This window comes from Stenella coeruleoalba (assembly GCF_951394435.1).
Source record: "Stenella coeruleoalba genome assembly, chromosome: 18".
In the NCBI taxonomy this organism is placed as follows: domain Eukaryota; kingdom Metazoa; phylum Chordata; class Mammalia; order Artiodactyla; family Delphinidae; genus Stenella; species Stenella coeruleoalba.
Window position 1 is genome coordinate 52,452,955 of NC_137164.1, and position 20,781 is coordinate 52,473,735.

Consider the following 20,781-nt stretch of genomic DNA (forward strand, 5'->3'; position numbering starts at 1 on the left):
TAGTCAGTATACTGGAATATCCTGATTTTCATTTTAACTCAGATATTTTGGTCATTATACCTTCTAAGAATATAATTTTGCTGTATGCAAGTTTAAGAAGCATAGGGGTTAAAATAGGTATTTTTTTTTAGTGTAAATAAAATAAACCTCTACCAACCATATGTTACACAAACATGCAAAAAGTTTGGTCTTTATTTTTAAAATATAAATGCAAGTTCATTTCAATTTTAGGACATGCAGTTATATCCTAAGGGAAAAACCATAACAATTTCAGGATAGAATTGTCATTTGATATAAGATGTTGCGTTTTATTTTTTATTGAGTACATAGCACCGACTGGTTTTACATTATTGTGTAGTAGGGAATAAAGATAGAATGAAGGGTCGTGGGTCAGGCATTTTGTAAAGATATTGTGTTAAACTAGAGAATCAACCATTTTCAGTGAACGTGGCAGAGGCTTCTGTTCATCTCATGGGCCTTGTTTTCACTGTCTCCTATGATAACAGAAAGTCTGATTGGGGGTTTGGCAAGCACACTGGAGGCAACACCACATTTTTCAATCTCCCTGACTAGGTGTGACCCTGTAACAAGTCCTGCATATGTTGTGCTCAACTTCTGAAACATTTCCTCCTTCTCCCCTCCCTCCTTCCTGCTGCTTGGACATGGGTGTGATGGCTGGCTATTCATCTTGAACTGTGAGGATAAGAAAGCATCCTCGCAGTGGTGATGTGGAAAGTGGAAGCATCGTGTGCCCCAGACCTGACTATTGAATCACTGTGGAATCAGCTAAACTACCTCAATCCAGACTTTTATGCAAAAGGAAATGAAGATTCACCTTGTTTATGTTTCCTGTATTTAAGATCTCTATTAGGAGCTGACAAATATAAACCCTAATGGATACAGAATTGGATGCCTGAAAGTAGAGAGTCGGTCGCGACAAAGTCTAAATTGTAAATGCTGATGCCTCAGATAATGGAAGGTGAAAAGCTAAATTCTCTTGTTAGGTTACAGCAGAATATTTGATGAAATGATGCCTGTGGCATCTTAGAAAGCAGGCCACAGGCTACGGTTCTAGCATGAGGGGAAATCGTAGGAAACATTCAAGATGTCTTATGTTTGTTACTTCTTGCTGCTTTCGGAGAGTCTACAAAAGAGGTGAACTCATTTGGGAGCTAATCAGTCTGGTAACAGACTACATCCTGCAATACAAGTTGACCAAGAGCCCAGTACTACTATATTAGTAAGTTAATACTAACTACGGATACGCGCTGCTGATTCTGTGCCAGGCACCACTGTAGTGCTTTATATGTCTTAAGTGACTTACTCTTCAAGCAACACAATGAAATAGATGCTGTTTTTAGCCCCATTTTGCAGATGAGAACCAAAGAGGTCAAGTAACTTGCCAGTTGCACATCTGATAAGTGAGGAACCTGGTTGGAACTAGGCAATTTGGGTCCAAAGTCCGTGTTCCTAACAGTCAGCAGTTTGGACCTTATAAGATTGAAAAAGCTAACTGCTTTTGTACCTCAGACTGGAGCAGTTTTAAGTAAAGGCTGCAAAGGTGCAGACTTCGCAAAAGATAAGATGGTGCCCCTGAGGCTTTCCCAAGCACCTGTAGTTAATCTTTCTCTGCCAGACAATGGGCAGCTCAGTGGCAAAGATCAGATGAAGAGTCTTGTCTCCCACCCTCGTTCTTTGTTTCAAATGGCTTTAAGAAAACCAGGCTGAAACATGAAAAAAGGGGGATGGGCAGAGAGCCCAGAGGCAATAAGTAAAAGACCTGTGTCTCTTCACTCTTAAAAACTCTGACTCTACAAGATATTTATCTGTCATTATTAGCACATAGAACTGACCAGAAGCAAATAAACTGGAAGTCCACTAGATTTTTGAGGAAATGATATTACCAGAAAAACCCAAATCCTGTTCAATCCCAAAAGCTTGGGACTGAAACCAACCATTTGACCTCCGAACCAGTACCAGTGAGGAGCAGGCTACAAAAGCCATACAGATTTTAAAAGGACACCCTCTCCGAGGCCCACCTCAGATGAGCCATGGAGAACAGTGATCAAGGAAGTCCACTCAAAGGCGCTTTCAGATGCAATAAACTGGGAACTTACCCTACTAACAAGAAGGGAGTCATCATTATTCCTGCCCAGCAAGATATGATCACTTCCAAGATGGTTCTGTTTCCCATTCTCCATTTCTAAATGGGAGTTTTTAATTGTGGATGCCACGTTTTTGGAGCACTGAGGTATATTTCTGTTGGGGGCAGATAACTGGGCTATGTGGAGCCATATAGATATCTGTTAGAGATGAGATAACTGCCCATCAATGCAGATATCCAAGACCTGATGGACTTTGGAAATCTCTCCCTTGGAGACAGACTGAGAAGGAAGGGTTTCTGGAAAGAAAGGTGTATATGAATATCTGGGTGGCCAAAGTGGCAGGTGATAACCGATGTTATTTGTCCTGTAATATCTCTTCTGCCCTCCTATATAAAACTGAGATCATAATCAATTGGGATAAAAGACTAATTCCCTGCGTAAGTTGAAGCTAACTGTGACCATGTAACTGAGATGTGGCTAGTGGAAAGTGAGAGGAAATGATGCCTGCAATTTTTGAAACATGTTCTTCAGGGGAGTGGGTGTGTCCCTTCTCTTCCCCTTCATCAGTCCTCTTTCTTGAAACAGGGATAAAACGGCTGGAGATCCATTGTGGTAGTCTGGATGCTGTCTCTCCCCTCCTGTTCCCAAAAGAGATACACATCCTAGTCCCTGGAACCTGTGAATGTTACCTAATATTACAAACAAGAACTCTGTGGTTGTGATTAAATTAAAGATCTCGAGAAAGGGCAATCACATTGGATTATCCATGTGGGCTCTAAATGCAGTCATACACCCATCTTTATGAGAGAGACTGAGGGAGATTTGCCACAGAAAAAAGAGAAGACCGTGTGACTATAGTGGCAGAGATTAGAGTGGTGTGGCCACAAGCTAAGAAATGCCACGGCCACCAGAAGAGGCAAGGAATGGATTGTCCCCCAAGATGCCTCCAGAGAAAGCCTTCCTGGTTTGATCCCAGATTCCAGGCTTCGAGCCTCTATAACTGTGAGACAATAAATTTCTGTTGCTTTAAGCCACCAAGTTGGTGGTTACTTGTTACAGCATCCCCAGGAAATGAATCCATCCACCTTAGACCAGGAGAATGAGAACTACACTACGGGAAACGTGGAGTGGAAATTTGGAAGTCACTAAGTTCCCAAATAACTATGGAGCCACCAAAACAGCCCTGAGCTTCCTTTCTTCAGTTTTTACACTGAAGGTAAAGAAAGTAATAAAGAAAGTAACAAACATCTGTCTTCTTTCAATCACAATTATTTGGAGTTTCTGTTATAACTAGCCAATCCTGAAAACAACCAGGAATTATGTCATTTAACTCTCTACCTCCAAGCCAAAATATAACTAAGCCATAAATAAATAAATAAATAAGTAAGTAAGTAAATAAATAAATAAATAAATAAGGATGTCTATCTACCCTAAGAATAAAATTCAGTATCACTTTTTTCGTATAGTCATAGGAAATAGGTAAGGAAAACCTTTTCGTCTGAGCTTGGTACCACTTATCTCCATGACTGGACTCAAGACTTGTGGAAATGATATTTTTAGTACAAAGACTTTATAAGTCAGAGAAATGGTTTCAGTGGTGTTAGAGTAAGCATAATTGCATGCTTCATGGAAAACAGAAATCTTGGAGGTTCTTGGACACATTGAAACATGGTGGAAAATAAATCAGTCTTTACCAGAATTTTCCTCTGTTCGCTGGAGATGTTCTCATCAACTGTCCATCCTGTTTGTTTTTTACCATAAACCTTGCTTCCATTTCAGAGCCAAGGTTGACCATCTGGAGCAAGTCCTGTGATCTCTAGAAGCCTCAATTTCCTTGTAGGTAAAAGTGGGACTACTTTGCAGGATTGCAGTAACCATTCAAGGAGATTAGGCTGTTGTAGAGTGCCTGCCACAATGTAAGAGTCTCATAATGGGAAACTAACATAGGCTGTTAAGGATGAGATAGGCCTGTTAAGGAACCAAGAAAAGAACTAATAGAGGTTTTGAGACCACTAATAGAAGGCAGTTTGGAAGGTCAAGTTGAAGTTGTGTAGTGATCCATTCCTACCAAAAGTTTGTTCCGTACAAAATTTTAGCTTACGTGAAGCTTTTCCCATATAACTTTTCAGTCACCATGAGAATTTTATTTCCATATGATGTGAACCATGGGACAGTTCTTTTCTTTTAACTGAAGTATAGTTGTTTACAATATTGTGTTAATTTCAGGTGTACTGCCAAGTGATTTCGTTATACATATATATGTATATATCTATACTCCTTTCTGATTCTTTTCCATTCCTTGTTGGTTATCTATCATACGTAGCATCTGTTAACAGCATGCCTCTGGTAATCCCCTACTCCCAATTTATCCCATCCCCCCTTTCCCTTTGGTAACCATAAATTTGTTTTCTATGTCTGTGAGTCTGTTTCTGTTTTGTAAATAAGTTCATTTGTACTGTTTTTTAGATTCCACATATAAGTGATATCATATGATATTTGTCTTTCTCTGGGACAGTTCTTTTGAAAGTCGTTAGGAAAAGAGTAATTGGGGGCTGAAGAAAGACAAGAGAATGGAGTGAAAGGTGCAGGGAGGGGAGGTGTGAGCAATGCAGGTTCGGGTACAGTAGAGAAGGATTCAAGTGCTGGGTCTTCGGCAAGAAGAGTTGAAGCACAGATGGAGAGAGCTAAGCAAAGTAGTTTGTGGGGTGACATTACTGTAGGAAGTACTAAGCTCTCCAGCCCTTTCTGCTGGGGTTAATTTTGAGAACTGTCTACTCAGAGAGCTGCAGATTACTGAAAAGTTGTGGGGTTTTTTCATCTCAACCACCTAAATTATTCTGTGGGTCTGGGACTATTGTCAGATTCATGTGACTATCAACAGCTCTGGGTCAAAAAATCAGAAAGTCATTAACTCTTAAAATCAATTAAAGACCAGAAAGGTCAGATAGAAAACCATCATAGTTGAGTTTTTACTCCTTGTCAGTTATTGTGCTCAGTGCATGAATATGCTTGTCTCATTTAAGCCATACAAAACTCCTGCATCACTACTTCCTATTTTATGAGAAAAGTGAAGTAAATTTCTCACCCAAGATCTAATACTTAATAATATTGACATACTAGGGATTCTAATTTATTGGTGTGTTAACATTAAAATCCACAGTCTTTCCACGATGTCATGCTGCCAACCAAGTTTACTACTGGTACCGTTTTTCCTTACTCATAAATTCTGGCTTTCCCCTACCTGGTGTTTTCTTCATAGATGAAGGATAATATAAATACTTTAACTATGATAACTTTCCATAAATATGAAGATAATTATGAAGCTTCTGCTCAATACATCTCCTCCTCTATACCATAACATTTCTCCTGAGAATCTATTTAAGACCCTTCTGACTTTCTTTTCTTCTACAAATGACATTTTACAGTGATATCACTTTTGTAAAATTATGGTGACTCCAACTGGTATAAGATTTCAGTAAGTGCCAAGGGTAATGCTAGATAAAGTTCTATGCAGATCAGGAATCACTGTAATCTCTTTCACTTTGACATGTCAAAGATGTTCCCATAAACAGTTCCAGAATAAACAGTAAAGCAACTTCTGTATAACCCAAGAGGAGAAGAAACCGTGGCACATTTCCAGTAGTTCCAGACTGTGTAGAGGAGAGGGGATTGACTTTAGATTAGAAATGCTTTAATGGAGCTTTGAGCGCTGATTGAACTTATTTCTCGACTCCAAGAAATGTCTTTATATCAGGGCAATGTGTTTATTATTGAATTTGTATAATATGTCCCAGAGCCCCAAGAAGTAAATGGAGGCATTACCAATGTAAATAAATAGATAGCCTTAAGCAGTGATGCTTTGGGAAAGGATACCCAATGCAGATGTAGATTTGCTGGAAGGAAAGTACGGTGCGTATCAGTGTCAGTTATCCCCAAGTCAACTTGTTGCTATGGCAGAGGAGTATATGCTGTCAAAGATTGTCTAATAAATAATTGTCTTCACTGAGGAAGGCGAATTCCCAGGTTCTCATCTTAACATCTAGTTTCCAATGAGAGGTAAGAACACCAAATGATTTGGGGAAGGCAAATAAACAGATTGCTTACTAGCAGAGGGAGAAGACCAGCTTGCATCCAAAGGGGACAATGTAGTAGATGTGCTATAGGAACAAAGCCTTCCTCTGGCTGGGGGTTGGTGCACAAACATTGGATTGTTGCTGGGACTGGCAGCAGAGGGTGTTGTGTCCTCTGCCAACACGTGTCCTGTTCCTTTGATAATGGTGTCCAGAATTCTTGATGAATAGTTGGGTAAATTTCCTAGGTTTCTGGGTAGAGACTCATATCAATAGAACTGTGACACCCTTGAAAGATAATACTGGCTTTACTTAACAGAGGTGTCAGTGACAGGTTGTTACATAACCTTACATTTTAAAAAAAATGAGCCAGATCAAATACCACAAAACTATATTTGACATACCAGCTAATGATTTTCTTTTAATTAAACTCTCCTTAAAATTATAGCAATTCAATATGTGAAATGGGTTTGAACCAGGTAGTTATACTAAGCTCGCCCTGGTTTTAAACCTGCCAGACTGTCTTCAGTTGTGTCACTGGGCCTGATACACAAACACAGAGTAAAATTCTAAAACACTTTTGGTAATGGAAGAAGTGGGGATCTCAGAGTCAAACACCAATATCACGTTGAAAGGTTAGTAATACCTATTCTGACTCAATACAACAAAATGAAAAGGAGGATTGCTTTCAGTTAAATTAGTTGAGTTAAACTTATATATCTCCAATCTATCTGCGCAATTTGGAGTGGAACTTCTACTCGCAGCATGTACTGATCATGAACCACAATGTCTGACGTGCAACTTGTACGCGTAACATAAAAATTTAAATCGGTTTCATTTTTCAGCTTCTCTTATTAGGGTGGGGGGCTAGTCAGTTTGGGTTACCCCACTTTTCCAGGGTCGCATCTGTGTTCCAGGGACTTTAGAGGGGTACAAGACTGGCCTCTGCTAAGTTTCCATCATCGCATCTGGGCCTCAGTCATTGGCCCACGTGGTAGTCTCTGAGGCGTCTCTTGTTCCCATGCTCAAGTCTCCTTCAGAAGTGGCATTCTCTATGATTCTTCCAAGCCTGGCCAAGGGAACCACACTTTCTGCTGCTTCTGTGCTGAGGCATAGGAATTGTCTTTTCCTTATGGTCCCATCTGCCTACACCAAACACACTGCTGTCCCCTATCTTCTTGAGACCCAACCTCGGAGGCAGGGAATGGAGGTGGAGGAAGTACATGTCTCTCTGAGACCCCAAGGTTATCTCTGTTCAACCTGCTTCCTCCCATCCATCCTGTCTCCTTTCTCATCCAAATGAATCATTTTCTGTAGCAGGGGAGAGATCAACTGTCTTATAATATTCCTCACATTTGTTTTGTCCTTGCACAGAGTCCTGACTGTTGCTCAGCACTGGGTTTCTCAACTGGTGCACTGTTGACTTTGGGGGCTGGATATTTTGTTGGGGGGTGTGGAGAGCTGTTCTGTTCACTGTAGGTTGCTCAGCAGCATCCCTGGCCTCTACTCACGAGATGCCAGTAGCACCTGCAATTGTGGAAACTGAGAATTATCTCCAGACCTTGCCAAATGGCCCTGGTGCATTTGCCCTTTACGGAGAACTGCTGCCTTAGGGGCATAGACTTTTGGAAACAAAAGCCATTAAGATTCCCTGGAGACGATCCACATGGAAGAGGAGTGCTGGCAGAAGGGGCACCCAAAGGAGATGTGGGAAATTGGGAATTCGTATTTTAAATTTTTTGTATACGCTCTACTTGACATGCAGGAAAAGGAGACAGGAAAGTTAGGATAGCTACACACAAACACTTCCATACTGAACATAGATACTTAAATGTTAGAAGAGTTTCATCTTTGTATTTTTTATGAAGTAATTGTTTTCTCCTTATCAGCACTGCTCTCATTTTCTAAAGGAAACTTAATATCATTGATGCAAACTGATACAAATAAAATAGATTTCAGAAGCATGGACATTAAAGTTGTACATGATTGGTTGTTCAAAATTTTTATTCTTCTAAAATTTATAGATTTCTTCTAATAAAGGTTAATAAACAGAATGTTATATAGAACATCATCACAGCACCTTCTTAAATAGAAAAAAATGTCCACTATATATTGACATGTATGTAGAGCATTAACTATGCTTCACCTCTTGAGAAAGACCTAAAGCAAAAGTACTAAATTGTAAAGAATTCGATTTCTAAGATACTTTAAATTTCTGAACTTAAGGGAAAGCAAGTCACTTACCTTGTATTTCCCCATGACTGATCTATGATGGGCCAAATAGAAATGTCAAAGGCTGTTGACAGAACAAGAATAATGAGCATACATTTATGGCTTTTGTCAATAGCCCCAGAGATCAATTGCCGCATTGACCAAGGCCAAGTATTTCTTCCAAAGGGTGAATCTTGAAAAAAGTGGTTTCCAGATGCAGTTCATATCCAGGTATTGCATTGGTCTTTTGGACACCCTTTCTGTCACCTTTCCGCAGGCAAAGGAAATTTGAAAACCTACCAAAATCAACAAGCTTGCTTTCTTCCAGGCAGTGTTTAGTAAGCAATGGATTGATAGATGTTTTCATTCTTGTGGTCAGTGAAGAGTTTGGGAAACGGTGGGGCAGTTACTTAGGATGTTTGCACTGAACACTTAGACCCTCTCCCCCTAATAGTTTGATCATAAGGAAAGAACATAAACAATTTAATGTGGAGCAAACTTCTTCCATTTGAGGGTGACAGTCTTTAAATCGGCCACGTCTTTGATGTTGTGCTTAGGCTGGGAAGATTTCAAGTGTACTGGCATATAGTTATCCTAATGTGACAATTGTTTTACTTTGAAATTATTTTCCTCAAACACAGTACTGAAATCTGAGCTCCAAAGATGAAAATTGGAACCACAAGCTCTTCTGTGTATAATACTCGATTCTCTTAACACCAACTAAATTGCTTTATGTATCTTGAGGTTTTATTTTATTAAATTCTTAAAAATCTATATTCTTAAAAATTCTTAAAATCCATACTCATTTTTTTCATAAATAAATATGAAAATATTTATATAATTGAAAATTAACTAAATTAAATGTTCGGAAATGCATACAAGAGAAAATGTCTCTCATCAGCAAACATGAAAAAGATTCAGTTCATTAGTAAACAATGAAATGCAAATAAAAACAAAAGAAGACATAATTTTTTCTTATCAAATTGGCAGAGATAAAAAATTTCAGAGTGCTCAATACTGGACATAGAGTATTGCTAGTGAGAAAGAGAAAAAAGGTGTTATAGCCTCTTTAGGAAATAGTTTGACAATATGTAGAAAGGGTCTTTTAAATGACCAAGCCTGAGACAAGTAATTCTAAACTTGGGAATCTATCCAAAAAAATCATCTTAAATACAGAGAGAGTTTTATGTACAAATGTACTCATTGTAGTACTATTTACAATAGGGAAAAAAAGGGGGGGGGAAACAAAGTGTTTGACAATAAAGGAAATTTAAATAAATTGTAATACTTTATGACTGTGTACTGACATTAAATATGCTAATGAAATATTTGAATAATGGTAAACACTCGTTATAATATTTAGAAAAAGAAACACTGTAAAAATTATGTGTCAGTTTTGTATCGAAATTATGTAAAAGTGATGCTTAGAAAAAAGACTAAAATACAGCCAGATATTAAAACTTGTATTTGTAGGGTGAGAATATGGGTAAACATTTTAAAATTTTAGTTTTAAATTTTCCAAAAAATTTCCAAAAATGCTGTATTCATCTTTTTATTCTTTTATACTTGGAATAAAATAAATTTTATTTAAAAAAATGTATATACATTTTAAAACTTAAAATTACTCTGCAATACTAATCTTCACACACATAGTTCATGAACTATGTTTTTCTTCCAAATGAAAACCTATAGAATCAAAACATTAGAAAACGACCATAACCTCATATCCTAGTCCCCCTTTTTTCAGTTAGTCCAGCTTCAGCTGTCTTTGGTAAAATTGATTATCCTTTTTTAAATATTGATAAACGTCAGGTCTCACAGCTTGTTCCAATTCTTATGTATTATTAGTCAGTTTTATTTCCAGGACATCATGTATCCAATTTCTCTGTTAGAGTTGCATGCTATTCTCTAAAACTACCAAAAAACTAATTTTGGGTTATGGCTTGTCTTTCTTTCCTTATTTGCTTCCTAGTAGAATACCTATGTTCTAGCTTGAATTTTAAGATGCTCCCATTCCTTTGTTTGGTAAACAAAAAAGAATCATCACACCTGTAGGCCTTCCTTCTTTGCTCTTCTAATGTTATAAGTATACTGGGTGGTCGGCATGAGGGTAACAGAGCTGGTGTTATACTAGCTGTCTGCAGCCATCAGTTATCACAAGATTCCTGGACTATACTATGGAAAAATTTCTAGGTCTTATGGTGTGTGTGTGTGTGTGTGTGTGTGTGTGTGTGTGTGTGTGTGTGTGTGTGTGTGTGTGTGTGTGTGTGTGTGTATGATGGGATATCAAAGGAGAAGTGGAAAATACAAAAAAAACAAAAAAATAGTTTAACTTCAAGAATCTTAAATAGTATTTCAGTGGTTTTCTATGTGTGGTTCTGAACCAATAGCCTAACTTGTTTAGAAAGAAATTCTCAGGCACCTCTGTGGACCTACTTGAATCAGAAGCTGGGCTTTTGTTTAGGCCCTCCCGGTGATGCACACTCAAATCTGAGAACCGCTGCCTAAGAAGAGGGCCGGGCGCAGGGGAGGGAGGCGGCGGCGAGGGACGCGCTTCCCTCCGTCCACCCCGCCCCGCCCCGCCCCGCCGGGCAGCTCTCCACCGGAACTTTCCCTCGGACCCCAGATGCTGCGTTTACCCACCGAGCCGCCGGGGAGCGGTTCTCTTTGCTGCCTGGGTGCCTCTGTCTCGGTCGTCGCGTGCCCAGGGGTCCATCCAGTGGCATTTTGAGTTTTGAAAGGTATTTTCGAATATAAGAAACACTTTACTACCCAGAAGGGATCTAGAAAGTGGAATTGGGGAAGTTATTACATTGGAGGAACTATTGGTGTCCTTCAAAGCATACTAAGACTATTGCCCAGAAGAAAAGATATTTGGTTTTCGCAAGCCAAAGGTGTACCGAAGTATAGAGGGCTGCTACATTTGCCTCGCTAAATCCTCCAGTTCTCGATTCACTGACAGTTAACGCTATGAAAAGGACTTACAGAGCTGTTTTGGGTTACATGAGACTCATTCAGGAGACATCTGTAATGCCAGTGTCCTGCTTGTGAAAAGATGGAAGAAATTGCCAGCAGGATCAAAACAAAAAACAAAAAACAAAAAAACGGAAATCATGTGGTAGATGCAAGGGCAGGACCCAGTCTAAAGACTACACTGAAACCAAAGGAAGTGAAAACTCTATCTGGAAACAAGATAAGAAGCAACCAGATCAGTCAACTGCAGAAGGAATTTAAATGTCACAATTCTGGTGCTCACGGTACCACCTTAGGTGCCTCTCCAGCTCAGTCTCCTCATTACAGTCACCAGTCAGATACAGAGATGGCTTCTGGCTCTAACAGAACGTCCGTGTTTTCCTTTTTAGATCTCACGTACTAGGAAAGACAGAAAATACGCTGTGGCACTATCTATAAGGGCCGTTTTGGGGAAGTCCTTGTTGACATACATCTATTCAAGCCTTGCTGCAGCAATAAGAATGCAGCTGCTGGGAAGCCGCTGGAAAAGGGGCCAGAGCCTCTGCCCATCTCCACTCAGGAGTGGTGACTGAGGCTGATGTAGAAGGGGAACAAAAAACGATTTAAATTTTGGAAAACAAAGCAACAAAAGGACCCTCCTATTTTTAACTTGGATACCTACTATTCCGCCAAAGGAAGATTCCTAGAGTCGTTTTGAGTGTGTTGTTTTCCCTCCAGTTCCACAAACTCTGAAGCCAGTATCTAGCTTACTAAAAGAAAAAACGAAGTGTACTTAATATTTAAGGTGCTGAGTATTTCATGGGAAAGCTGAATGCTGCTGTAAGATGCTCTTTAAGTCTTTTTTAAAAATCCCCTTCTAATGAATGAAATTAGGGGAATTTCAGGGGACAGAGATGGGATTTGTTGTATGATAAATGTATGTAGTTTTAATCTTTCTATATGGAGAAGCAGTGGTTGGGGCATTTTTTAAGATGGCTGGCTACACTTGTTTTCCTTCTTTATAATAAATTTGTCATAACTCAGTAAACACAGACTTGCCCCTAGTTGTTAATAACTGTGAAATATTAAGGGGTTGCCAAGGTTCTGATGATTCAGACGCGTACTACTGAATAGTAAGCAGGACAGGCTAAGGTCTCTGTGTGACTATCTTGAAGGAGTAGTTTCAGGACAGACTAAGGTCTCTGTGTGACTATCTTGAAGGAGTAGTTTCTAAATCTACAGAGCTAACTTGGCTGCACATGCTGCGTCCTGTGCCACCTCCCTCGACACTGGTATTTGATAAAGTTTTTAATTTCTATGACACTTCTAAAGCAGAATCAAAGTTCCTCTCAGGGAAATGGCAAGTCTTTAGGATAAGCAGTACCAAAGCGTTAGCACTTGGTAGAGGACGCGCTGTATTAAAAATGTTAAATTATCTGAAAAAGAAAATGCGCACGTCTTCAGGATGGCTCATGAAAAAAACGAAGGTTAATGCTTCTTGAGGCACATCTCTTAGAGGGCTTGCAAGTGTGTAAGTAATTTATGTTACGTGACTGGTGACTTCATTGGAAATCTGCACAATTCAGTTGTAGCTCTAGATTCCTTCGGTTGACCTTTGTGAAGGTTTTACTTGTGTAGAATGGTTGTTTGACTTGTGTTAACCTATTAGGGTTTGGGGCTTTTGTTTTTGTTTTCATTCTATATTAAAGTAAAATTCAGCTAAAAGAAAAGAGTTGTATGTTAATGCTGAGTGGGTTGCTTTGGGTTTGGTTTCTTTTAGTCAGGCTTTCTGAACATTGAGGTGTTAGATGATACATCCTAAACGTGGAGCTCTTCAATTCTAAAACCTTCATTGAAAGCCTTTTACTTGAACCCGCCCCCCCCCCCAAAAAAAAAACAAAAAAAAGAAGGCCAGAGAGAACATCAAATAATATGCAAACTAATTTTGTACAGTACACTTCACATAGAGTTGAAGTTAGCCCAGGCACTTTTGGGAAATGATTGTTGTTGTTACGTGAAGCCTGGCTAGTTTTTCCCTTTTCCCTCGGAAGTATTAACAATCCCCTTGTGAACCCTGCTTTTCCCCTTTCATGTCTTCCAAAGCTGGCCTTTTGTGGTTAGATTCAGTGGGCCACGGTGCTGGGATGTGCCCAGGCAGCTGAAGCCCTTGGATTTCTTTTCCACGTGACTGGCCTAGGATGGCCTTCGTGACAGTAACTGTGCTATTATTTCCCACACTTCATGTTTAAAACACTTCAACCTGCTACAAACCAGGCTTCCACGTTCCTTTGAGCAACGTCTGGAGCAGATGTGTAGCTTCCACATGTACTCCTAGAAGTAAAGAATATACAAGAAAACTTTTATCCCTTCCCCACATTTCAGTTTCACAAAAGTATTTCCCATTTAGAATACAAATCTCTATATAGATTTTTTTGCTGGCTGTTTGCAGCCATATCAAGTGTTCTCTGTTGATCATCATTCTGGAAATGTCCAGAAGAACCTATCATTGTTATTCTGGATCTGTAAAATAGCATGTCTTCCAACCATTCTGTGTCTTCATTTCCATATTTATGTTCCAGAAATCATGATCAATTTCCCAAATTCTAAACTTACTCAAATTCTTTTATGCCTGGGCACTGTTCCCAATGAATTATTTATTATACTTTCCTCGTATAGTTTTTGCAGGATATTTTCTTAGCTTTACCCATTTGTCTTATTCCAGCAGTCAGGATGGGTTCAACCGGTAGATAAGAAAGGTAATATGATTTAGAGGATGGTAAATGGCTTTCCTGCAAAATGTCTCCTTTACTAGGTATGAAGTAAGGCCTGTGTTTTCATTGGCCTGTCACACTTGCCAGGCCTGATCTCTCTCCCACACCCCTGCCTGATATTTTCAACTCCTTGCTTGGTGTCATTCAACTGTCGACTGAAAAAAATGCACAATATGAGGGTTGTGAGTTAAGTTTTATTTGGGACAAAATGAGGACTATAGCCTGAGAGACGGCATTTCAGATAGCTCTGAGAAACTGCTCCAAAGAAGTAGGGGGGAAGGTTAGTATATACGTAATGCTGAAGGGGGAGTACATGCAATCAAACACACATTTTTGCAGAAGGTTTCTGCTAGTGACAAGGAGCAGTCATCACCATGAAAGATTTTAGTGCTTTTCTAGATGTGAGGAGATGCAAGAATTGGGCTCATAAAATCGGCTCCTGAAAATAGCTATCTGAAGACCTGTTCTGCCAGTTTTTTCCAGAACACAGAGTGCCCCATGTCTGATCTCCACCCTTGAGCTCCTTTCAGGCGGTGTTGAAGGTCAGCAGCTGCAGTGGCTCATAATTTAAACCTTGTAGAGGTAGATGGCAAGTGCCAATTTGTGGGTGACACAACCTTCTAACATGTTCTCTAATTCTATAGCAGTGCTTCTCAAACTTTTCTGTGCATCCCTTGTAAGCTTTTTTTTATAGTTTTTTAAAAAATTTTTTATTTAATTAATTTATTTTTGGCTGCTTGAGTCTTTCATGCTATGCATGGGCTTTCTCTAGTTGCAGCGAGAGGGGGCTACTCTTCATTGTGGTGTGCAGGCTTCTCATTGCGGTGGCTTCTCTTGCTGCAGAGCATGGGGTCTAGGCACATGGGCTTCAGTAGTTGTGGCATGCAGGCTCAGTAGTTGTGGCTCACAGATTCTTGAGCACAGGCTCAGTAGTTGTGGTACACGGGCTTAGTTGCTCCGCGGCATGTGGGGTCTTCCTGGACGAGGGCTCGACCCCACGTCCCCTGCATTGGCAGGCGGATTCTCAACCACTGCGCCACCAGGAAAGCCCATCCTTGTAAGCTTTTTAAAACACAGAGTGCTGGGCCCATGGCCATCCATTCTGCTTCAGCAGGCCCTGAATAGGTTGGAGAAGTTGCATTTCTAACAAGTTCACAGGTGTTACTAATGCTGCAGTTCTGAAGACAACACTTTGAGATCCTTCATTTGCTCAATTGTTCTGTGATTTACCTTTAATTTTTATGTGTGAGGCTGTCACTATTGATGTTCTAGACACCAACAACCATTTTCCCTTTTCCCTTAATAAGAGATCCTAATTGTATCAAGGGACCACGAAAGCCTCTTGCTTCAGGAAAACCTGCCTTCAATTCCAGTCCTAGGATGAGAATTTTAATAAGTTTAAGATAATTTAGTTAATAATTGAAATTCATAATAATCCCATTCCCCTGTGAATGACTTAGTATAAGACATGAATAAAGTCAGCTAGGAGGCTTCTGAAGAAGATTTCTTTTCTCTCAAAAAGATACACCTAGGGCTTCCCTGGTGGCGCAGTGGTTGAGAGTCCGCCTGCCGATGCAGGGGACACGGGTTCGTGCCCCGGTCCGGGAAGATCCCACATGCTGCGGAGTGGCTGGGCCCGTGAGCCATGGCCGCTGAGCCTGCGCGTCCGGAGCCTGTGCTTCGCAACGGGAGAGGCCACAACAGTGAGAGGCCCGCGTACAGCAAAAAAATAAATAAATAAATAAATAAATAAGATACATCTGGAAAAGATGAACCCTTTTTCTGGATCTGGAATGATAGGGTATGCTAGTAATAGTGCTACATCTAGCTCTGCACCATCAAGAGAGCTTGAGAACAGTAGAATAAAAAAAGAAAAACAATTAGATCCCTAAAATAATGATGAGTCTTCAAATGAACCAACCTAGAACTACCCTGCCCTAAGCCTTCCTATTATGTGGGATTTCTGTTTCTTGCAGCTAAAAGCATATTAATTGATATGATCAATCTATCTATCATCTATTTATCTATCCTTGACTTTTCTTTATAGGTTATCTTTGCTTAATAAATATGCCATGAGCAGGAAAGATAGTAACAGCACTGTTAGAATTCAGCTACATTACTTGGGAAGGTTAGTGTATCTCCCCCAAGATCATATCAAGAAGTAATCATATTTTCTTTACCATACAGAGGTTTGGAAAGAATAGAAGAAAATTAAGTCTTATGGGTGTGAAAGAGGAGAACAAAAATTTCAGAATCTACTCAAGAGGTCAAGCCTGAAAAAAGTTACCAGAATGGGGACACTGGATTCCTGTTCCATAGCAGGAAGGAACTGAAAGTCTCTTTTTCAAAATATCCTTTCTGGCTTCCCTTCATGTGCTCACACCTCAGTAATTCATTCTCCAGCATGAATTCAGTGTGATAAAAAAAAAAATCTGATTATGTCATTCTCACTAAAACCCTTTAAAGACTTCCCATTTTTCTTTATTTTTTTTCTTTCTTCTAAATTTTACTGTGGTAAGAACATTTAACACGAGAGTTACTCTCTTACCAGCTTTTTAAGTGTACAACACGGTATTGTTAGTTACAAGCACAATGCTGTACAGTAGATCTCTAAGCTTTACTCATCTTGCATAACTGAGCTTTATACCTATTGAACGACCACTTCCCATTTTCTCCTCTCCCTACCCCTTGGCAGCCACCATTCTGCTCTCTACTCCTGTATGTTTGACTGTCTTAGATTCCTCATATAAGTGGAATCATACAGTGTTTGTCCTGTGACCGGCTTATATCACTTAGCATAATGTCATCAAGATTTGTCCAAGTTGCCACATATTACAAGACTTCCTTCTTTTGTAAGGCTGAATAGTATTCCACTGTGTGTACATACCACATTTTCTTTGTCCATTCATCTGTAGTTGGACATTTAGGTTGTTTCTACATCTTGACTACCGTGAACAGTGCTGCGATGAATGTGAGAGTGCTGATATCTCCTGGAGATTTTAATTTCATTTCTTTTGGATTAATGTCCAGAAGTGGGATTGCTGGATCATATGGTAATTCTATTTTTAATTTTTTGAGGAACCTCAGTTCTGTTTTGCATAGTGGCTGCTCTGTTTTGCAGTCCCACCAGCAGAGTACAGGTGTTCCAGTTTCTTCACATCCTCACCAGCACTTGTCTTTTTCTTTTTTTCATAATAGTCACCCTAACACGTGTGAAATAATATCTCACTGTGGTATTGATTTTCATTTCCCTGATGGTCAGTGACATTGAGCGGCTTTTCATATACCTGTTGGCTGTGTGTTTGTTTTCGTTGGGGAAAGATCTGTTCAAGTCTATTTTTTAATTAGGTTATTCATTTTTTTACTCCTGAGTTGTAGGAGTTCCTTATATATTTGGAAATGAACCCTTTATCAAATACATGGTTTGCGATTGTTTTCTCTGATCTGTAGGTTGTAAAGGCTTCCCATTTTTCTAAAGATAAACATTCCAAATCCTTACCTTGTCCCACAAGGCCCTGTTTGGACTGGTTCCCACCTAGCTCTCAGCCTTATCTGGTACCACTCTCCCATCCCTCGTTCTTTTCATTCTTGCCCCAAAGGCCTGCTTTCAATTCCACATTCCTGCCATGTGCCTTCCTGCCTCACAAACCTTTGCATATGCAGTGCCTCTTCTTCCTAAAAGCATCTCCCACATCTTTGCCACTTCCCTCTTTACCTTTCATCTTTCATAACTCAACTTAAATGTCGCTCCCATATAGAACACCTTCTTGAGACTAGACTAAGTCTTCTTCTATTCTCATATATTAATACCATAATCCTCTTTGTGGTACTTATCACAATATTAATTGTATAATTAAATGCACAGCTAATTATTCAATGTCTGTCTCTTAAATTACCATGTGAGCCCTTGAGGGCAAGAGCCCATCTTGCCATATTTTTGTGTGTCTGGTACTACCATAGTGTAGTATGGTACTACCATATCCCTAGTACCAGACACTAAACATGGGTTGAACAATCTCTTTTTCCTTCAGGCATCTTTTCTAATGACTGCAAGTATTTTCAGCCACTCTCCTTTCATCAAACAGTCAATAAATACCGGTCAACCTGGTTTTGCACCTAACCTTTCCCATCACTTCAAATGCGCAAATAGGTATTCATTTTCTTGCTTCACAGATTAGAAAATGAGCCCCAGCAGTTAAATCACCTGCCCATATTTGTTCCATTTATGTTGGCGTTTAAAGTCAGAGAGCCTGACTCCTACTCCCTGGCTTCTTCTTGGACGACTCACCTTCAGCACAGCGTTACTCAGCTTGCTCAGAAGGAGAACACTCGTGGTTGAACAGAGTACAGCTCTCTCCCTTCCTCTGCACCAGAATTCTATGCAGCTTACACTTGCCTGAGTCATTCATGGAAAGCATCTGAGAACATCGTGTAAAATACACCAGCCCACCCAGGAATGTCTTTCATCGTCCCAAGCACAAAGGGTCAATGGAGTGTTCTAGGAATACCTTTGAAAGGGAAACAAGAATTCAAAGCAGAGAATTTCTCCCCAGTCACCACCCCACTCCTTGCCAGTCGACTACCCGTAGGTGTGTGCTGGAATACAAAGACCTGGGAAACCCTGACAATGAATCAAAAATTTTCAGTTCCTTCTGGAAAGGAGTAATTCAACAGACGCATGAATGCAGTCATGGAAATTAGAATCCCTGCTCTGACCCTGGAACCTTGGAAAGTAAGCACATGGGCAACCAAAAGTTCCCACACCCTGAGCTAGGGCTGCAGAGAAAACTTACAGTCATTGAGAGTATTTGTCATTGAGATAAGTGACATCTGAGAAGTTCCTACAGGGCTGTGGACTCTCCTCTCCTTCCAGCTTCTAACGTTCCTCTGACAAGAGCTCAGGGCGAGATTCTTCAACAAAGGGCACTGTTGGCTGCTTAAAGTTTACATGCTTCTGTTTTCATACAAGCAAGCCATTTAGCCCTGATTGAGGAAGTATTTAAGAGGGATAAAGGCCCAGTTTAGAGGCTGTTGGAGTGTTCGGAAAATCTGTATTAAAATTTTGGCATCAGGGCTTCCCTGATGGCACAGTGGTTAAGAATCAGCCTGTCAATGCAGGGGACATGGGTTTGAGCCTTGGTCCAGGAAGATCCCACATCCGCAGAGCAACTAAGCCCGTGCGCCACAACTACTGAGCCTGAGCTCTAGAGCCCGCGAACCACAACTACTGAAGCCCGAGTGCTTAGAGCCTGTGCTCCGCAGCAAGAGAAGCCACCGCAATGAGAAGCCTGCGCACCGCAACAAAGAGTAGCCCCCGCTCGCCGCAACTAGAGAAAGCCTGCATGCAGCAACAAAGACCCAACGCAGCCATAAATAAATTAATTAACTAATTTTTTTAAAATTTGGCATCATATGTATAAAATAGATAACTAATGAGAACCTACTGTATAGCACAGGGAACTCGGTGCTCTGTGGTGACCTTAATGCGAAGGAAATCCAAAAAAGAGGGGATATATATTTATGTATGGATGATTCACTTTGCTGTACAGCAGAAACTGACACAGCAGTGTAAAGCAACTATACTCCAATAAAAAGAAGTTTTTTAGCATCAAAACTATATGCCTCTGTTTATCAATAAGTAATTGTTGCTGGATATCTGTTCTGAGTTCACCTTGTGATAGGAACGGTCAGGAAGTTCAAAAGAAGGGTGAGGGAGTAGAAAGGCAGAGTAAAAGAACAAAGACCTTAGAATCAGAAGAATGAATATAGTTTCATATCTTCTGCTTAGTGGATCAGCTTCGTTCGGGTCTGTATTTTATTTGTGAAGCACTAGTAGCCTTAGGAACTTCATAAGGCTGTTGTAAAAAAAAACTAGGGAAGACAAATTAGTCGGGGGGGAGAAAAGTAGCACACATCTTCTTAGCTCTTCATTTAATAATTATGTTTGAAGGCTTGTAATATACATTAATAAACCTACCAGACAAAATTCAAATTCTTATGGTAGACTCCTACCTATCCTTCAAGGTTCCAATCAACTATTATCTCTTCTGGTTATGTTTTTCCCTTAAATAAATCTCTTCCTTAAGTAAATCTCGAATGCCCTTACTACAATGTGTTATTTCACACGTATGTTAACATGTCCACATTCTACCCTAAACTGTGATTTCCTAAAAGCAGAGGTTGTGCCATATTCCCACTTCTGCTCCCACAGAGCCTTTTAGAAGTCCTTGAGTAGAAACATAGTATGATCAAGCTATTATCCAGACAAGAAAAAAGCTTTTATGACTGTAAAATTCTGTCCATAATCAATGTCTTGCCACAAATTTAGTAAAAAAAAAAAAAAAAATTCCCTGAAGCTAAAGAGGGTCTTGCCATCTTGGGACTGTCCTTCTGCTTGTCTGTGACATGAAGTTATTTGAACCCAACAATGTATCTACTGAGAAACAAGGTGGGTGATGAAGATCAATTATATACGCAGATTGTCCTTGAACTAATGGTTTTGTCACAAGGGTTCGGTACAGGCTCATTTAAAAATGTAAACTTGAATTTTTTTCAATTAGTTTTCTTAATTTTCACTGTTTGGAATAAGAAAATTTTCTTGAGCAAAAAATGATAAAAGAAAAAAAAAAGCATCTTGGATACGGTTTGCCTTCCATGCCATATTTATTCCTT

At 39.8% G+C, this 20,781-nt stretch overlaps 1 long non-coding RNA gene and 1 pseudogene across 2 annotated transcripts in view; both read left to right on the forward strand.

The window, feature by feature from the left end:
* The window catches only part of LOC307176548, a 427,685-nt gene that overhangs the window by 306,091 nt on the left and 100,813 nt on the right, over positions 1-20,781 (forward strand). The window lies entirely within an intron of this gene.
* Positions 6,762-11,963, forward strand: LOC307176834 (SIN3-HDAC complex-associated factor-like; annotated as a pseudogene). The gene is made up of 2 exons: positions 6,762-6,810; positions 11,237-11,963. The product of its transcript is annotated as an SIN3-HDAC complex-associated factor-like (transcript).